The following is a 6,000-nucleotide window of genomic DNA, read 5'->3' as shown; positions in this document are numbered from 1 at the left end:
ACAACTTTGTAAAAAAAAACAAACAAAACAAAAAAAATTTTTTTTTGTGATTTGTAGCCAAATCTAAAAAAAACACCAAAATACCATATGTACAGTGCCTACAAGTAGTCTTCAACCCCCTGCAGATTTAGCAGGTTTGATAAGATGCAAATAAGTTAGAGCCTGCAAACTTCAAACAAGAGCAGGATTTATTAACAGATGCATAAATCTTACAAACCAACAAGTTATGTTGCTCAGTTAAATTTTAATAAATTTTCAACATAAAAGTGTGGGTCAATTATTATTCAACCCCTAGGTATAATATTTTGTGGAATAACCCTTGTTTGCAATTACAGCTAATAATCGTCTTTTATAAGACCTGATCAGGCCGGCACAGGTCTCTGGAGTTATCTTGGCCCACTCCTCCATGCAGATCTTCTCCAAGTTATTTAGGTTCTTTGGGTGTCTCATGTGGACTTTAATCTTGAGCTCCTTTCACAAGTTTTCAATTGGGTTAAGGTCAGGAGACTGACTAGGCCACTGCAACACCTTGATTTTTTCCCTCTTGAACCAGGCCTTGGTTTTCTTGGCTGTGTGCTTTGGGTCGTTGTCTTGTTGGAAGATGAAATGACGACCCATCTTAAGATCCTTGATGGAGGAGCGGAGGTTCTTGGCCAATATCTCCAGGTAGGCCAAGCTATCCATCTTCCCATGGATGCGGACCAGATGGCCAGGCCCCTTGGCTGAGAAACAGCCCCACAGCATGATGCTGCCACCACCATGCTTGACTGTAGGGATGGTATTTTTGGGGTCGTATGCAGTGCCATCCAGTCTCCAAACGTCACGTGTGTGGTTGGCACCAAAGATCTCGATCTTGGTCTCATCAGGCCAGAGAACCTTGAACCAGTCTGTCTGAGTCCTCCAAGTGATCATGAGCAAACTGTAGACGAGCCTTGACATGACGCTTTGAAAGTAAAGGTACCTTACGGGCTCGTCTGGAACGGAGACCATTGCGGTGGAGTACGTTACTTATGGTATTGACTGAAACCAATGCCCCCACTGCCATGAGATCTTCCCGGAGCTCCTTCCTTGTTGTCCTTGGGTTAGCCTTGACTCTTCGGACAAGCCTGGCCTTGGCACGGGTGGAAACTTTCAAAGGCTGTCCAGGCCGTGGAAGGCTAACAGTAGTTCCATAAGCCTTCCACTTCCGGATGATGCTCCCAACAGTGGAGACAGGTAGGCCCAACTCCTTGGAAAGGGTTTTGTACCCCTTGCCAGCCTTGTGAACCTCCACGATCTTGTCTCTGATGGCCTTGGAATGCTCCTTTGTCTTTCCCATGTTGACCAAGTATGAGTGCTGTTCACAAGTTTGGGGAGGGTCTTAATTAGTCAGAAAAGGCTGGAAAAAGAGATAATTAATCCAAACATGTGAAGCTCATTGTTCTTTGTGCCTGAAATACTTCTTAATACTTTAGGGGAACCAAACAGAATTCTGGTGGTTTGAGGGGTTGAATAATAAATGACCCTCTGAATAAACTTTTCACAATTTAAAAAAAAATAAAAAAATTCTTTTTTGCTGCAGTGCATTTCACACTTCCAGGCTGATCTACAGTCCAAATGTCACAATGCCAAGTTAATTCCGAATGTGTAAACCTGCTAAATCTGCAGGGGGTTGAATACTACTTGTAGGCACTGTATATAAGGCTGTGGGCACCCTAAGTATTTGGTTTCAGAAACTTCTGCACCAAATCTGCATCTCCTGGCAGAAAAAGTGCATTTTTTTTATTGTCTTGCATTCTGGGGTGGAAAAACACTGAAATAATATGCTGCAAATTTATTTTGAGGCAGAAATCTGCAAAAGAATAAAAAAAAGCAGCGTGCACAAAGCTTCAGATTCTCATTGACTTTGCTGGCATAATGATTTACATTCAGTTTTCTGACAATTCTGCACCCAAAAGCACAGAAAATACAATAAAAATGCACACTGTGGACATAACCTAAATCTGGTATCATGAAATACATACAATATGTCACAAAAAAACAACACTGGGAATCATTGAGGCGTTCCATAACCTCATAAAGTGACATTAGTCAAAAGTGGAAGAAAAAAAAATAGCCCGGTCATGAAGGTGTGATGGGGTTAACCTTGAAAGTATAGGAGAAACTTAGAAATTTCATTTTCTAGATCCATACTGGAAAAGCACTGATGGTACACGGATAATACATGTTTTTAAAAATGTACATACAGATGGGTGAATAAAAACAAACCTGGATCATCAAAACGGACAGTGCCACGTTTTTATATGGACATGTGAAGGAGACCTAAGGGTATGTTCACACGTTGCGGGTTTTTTTTTTTGCAAGTTTTTTCGTGAGTTAGGGCTGTTTCACATTTGCGCTATTTTGACGGAATCGGGTTCCGTCACTAATGTAGTACAGTTCATTTATTTACAGTGGAAGTGCGGCACCATGTGGACACAAGCGGGTACTGCATGACACACACGCGCCATAGTAACGCGCTTTCAATGTAAATAAATGAACTGTACTACATTAGTGATGGATTCCGTTTGCGTCAAAACAACGCAAGTGTGAAACTAGCCTTAAACACACACACACCCCACACACTTTGTTCCCTTATTGAAATGGAAAACTGCGTTTTTGAAAGAAGCCGCATGTTAATTTTGTGGGTTTTTTTGCTGATTTTTTTTCATCATTAAAAGCAATTCGAGTGCAAAAATGGAACAGCGTCTCTTGGTGCATTTTTTTTCCCCCACAGCATTTTGCTGCTTTTGTGTTAAATGGATCTGACTTTATTAAAACATGCACTGTAGACACATGACACACAAAAAAATGCAGCTAAGTCTGTCTTTTGGAAGCAGCTTGTTTGCTGCAGAAAAAAATAATCAGTGTGTGAACATACCCTAAGAAAGGGGTGAGTTGAACCGGACCTCCCTAAGGGATCACAATGTTCTATATCTATATCGCTATATGGCCTAAGACACACGGCATGAAAATCGCACCTAGTGGAGTGTGATAAAACATCACATTCCACTCGGACCAATATTAGCCTGTGTGTCAGCGCACATGAGCAATTATTTTCTCAGCCCTAATTGGACCGAGAAAACAATCGCAGCATGCTGAGACTGTAATGCGAGACTTTTACTCTCGCACCCATTCATGTCTATGGGGCGGGAGAAAGATGGTACTGCACTCGTGATACACTGGTGTACCGCGAGTGCAGTGCGAGAATGGCAATAGCCAGCTACGGAGCAGAGAGGGAGATAAATCCCTCCCTCCCCTCCTCCGTGCTGGCCCACCCCTCCTCAGCACTGGCTCGCCCCTCCTCAGAGCCGGCCCGTCCCCCGCAGCTGAGGTCCAATCGCATGATCGGACCTCAGTCGCAGCGACACTTGAATGACACTCGGCTCCCGCTGTGCTACCAGCGTGAGTCGAGTGTCATGCGAGGATCGCATTAGTCCCCGTGTGGCTCTGGCGTATATCTATCTATCTATATATGTATATGTCGTGTGTGTATGTGTGTGTGCGTGTATATATATATATATATATGTTTGTATATAGATAGATAGATAGATACACACAGTATATATATGTGCCGCCCCGCGCAGACCGGGGTACTCGGATCCGGGGTGGTCGGGGCTCGAGGGGTCTGGACCTGGGCTTGGCAAACACTCCGATCCTTGAAAGGGGATTATTTACAGGGCAGAAGTTCGTGATGCCACCTGTGGGTTGTGATAATGGGAGTACCGCCGCTGCTGGAAGGCGTACTGGAGCAGATGGTGGGGAGCAGCAAGGTGTCAGTCCCTCTGCAGGTAGCAAAGGCCCCGGTCTCTGGGGTTTTGGTGGATATTTTGGGAACGCAGGGTGGAGGGGACCAGGGTACTCCCTGTGGGTAGTCGTGGTGCTGGATGAAGATTATAAAGTAGACACTCACACTGAAGGTAAAGTAAAGTCTCTGTGCCTCACTGTCACTGCGGGGAGCCCGTCCAGGTATCCGCTCCCACCGGTGTCACTTGGTAATCCGGAGCTCACCTCCGTGCAAAATTTAGTTGTCTGTCTGTGGTCCCTTGGCTTGAAGCTGTTGGGGCCTCGCTCACTATGTCTAGTGTAGCTGTGCTCTTGATGGCTGACACTTGGGATTTCAGTGGGCAGCTTTACTGGAAAGCCCTATCCCCTGCGGTGTGCTGGCACTTTTAATCTCTGAGCTATTAGGGAAGTTCGTGAAGATAATTAACCTGGGAAAGACAGTATCAGGACGTTGAATCGGTTCCTGACCTAGGGTCCTGTACCCCGTCGTGCTCGGTACCGGTCAGTTCTTTTGGGTTTCTGATTCCGACAGTCCTCCTAGACTATGTTTGTTGCACCCTTTTCCAATATCACTGCCACCGGTCCCGACTCCTCTGGTCCCGGACCACCGTCTGCGACCCAACCTCGGTCTAGCTCCCCGGGAGCTACTATTCCAGCTCCTCACTCCTTGAGGGCTCTCACTACTCTGCTCTCTTCCCACCAGTCTGCCTGACCCCTAGGTGGGGTCAGGCAGCTTGATCAGCTTGACCAAACCACTGGTGTGTCTGACAGGTTATGGTGTGAGGTGTTGGTTGGGATTTGTGGTGCTGATGGTAGTGACAACGGTTTTTGGGAACCTGGAACCATTGGGGGTAGGCCTGCACCCTGGGTGAAAGGATGCAGTTTCCTGTGGCACCCTGATATACTCAGGGGCGCTATATATATATATTAGTGCGTGTGTATATAGATACAGTTAGGTCCAGAAATATTTGGACAGTGACACAATTTTCGCAAGTTGGGCTCTGCATGCCACCACATTGGATTTGAAATGAAACCTCTACAACAGAATTCAAGTGCAGATTGTAACGTTTAATTTGAAGGTTTGAACAAAAATATCTGATAGAAATTGTAGGAATTGTACACATTTCTTTACAAACACTCCACATTTTAGGAGGTCAAAAGTAATTGGACAAATAAACCAAACCCAAACAAAATATTTTTATTTTCAATATTTTGTTGTGAATCCTTTGGAGGCAATCACTGCTTTAAGTCTGGAACCCATGGACATCACCAAACGCTGGGTTTCCTCCTTCTTAATGCTTTGCCAGGCCATTACAGCCGCAGCCTTCAGGTCTTGCTTGTTTGTGGGTCTTTCCGTCTTAAGTCTGGATTTGAGCAAGTGAAATGCATGCTCAATTGGTTTAAGATCTGGTGATTGACTTGGCCATTGCAGAATGTTCCACTTTTTTGCACTCATGAACTCCTGGGTAGCTTTGGCTGTATGCTTGGGGTCATTGTCCATCTGTACTATGAAGCGCCGTCCGATCAACTTTGCGGCATTTGGCTGAATCTGGGCTGAAAGTATATCCCGGTACACTTCAGAATTCATCCGGCTACTCTTGTCTGCTGTTATGTCATCAATAAACACAAGTGACCCAGTGCCATTGAAAGCCATGCATGCCCATGCCATCACGTTGCCTCCATCATGTTTTACAGAGGATGTGGTGTGCCTTGGATCATGTGCCGTTCCCTTTCTTCTCCAAACTTTTTTCTTCCCATCATTCTGGTACAGGTTGATCTTTGTCTCATCTGTCCATAGAATACTTTTCCAGAACTGAGCTGGCTTCATGAGGTGTTTTTCAGCAAATTTAACTCTGGCCTGTCTATTTTTGGAATTGATGAATGGTTTGCATCTAGATGTGAACCCTTTGTATTTACTTTCATGGAGTCTTTTCTTTACTGTTGACTTAGAGACAGATACACCTACTTCACTGAGAGTGTTCTGGACTTCAGTTGATGTTGTGAACGGGTTCTTCTTCACCAAAGAAAGTATGCGGCGATCATCCACCACTGTTGTCATCCGTGGACGCCCAGGCCTTTTTGAGTTCCCAAGCTCACCAGTCAATTCCTTTTTTCTCAGAATGTACCCGACTGTTGATTTTGCTACTCCAAGCATGTCTGCTATATCTCTGATGGATTTTTTCTTTTTTTTCAGCC

Source organism: Anomaloglossus baeobatrachus, chromosome 6 (genome assembly GCF_048569485.1).
Source record: "Anomaloglossus baeobatrachus isolate aAnoBae1 chromosome 6, aAnoBae1.hap1, whole genome shotgun sequence".
NCBI classification, from domain to species: Eukaryota; Metazoa; Chordata; class Amphibia; order Anura; family Aromobatidae; genus Anomaloglossus; species Anomaloglossus baeobatrachus.
The sequence above is the reverse complement of the archived record's forward strand: the minus strand, read 5'-3'. Positions refer to the sequence as shown.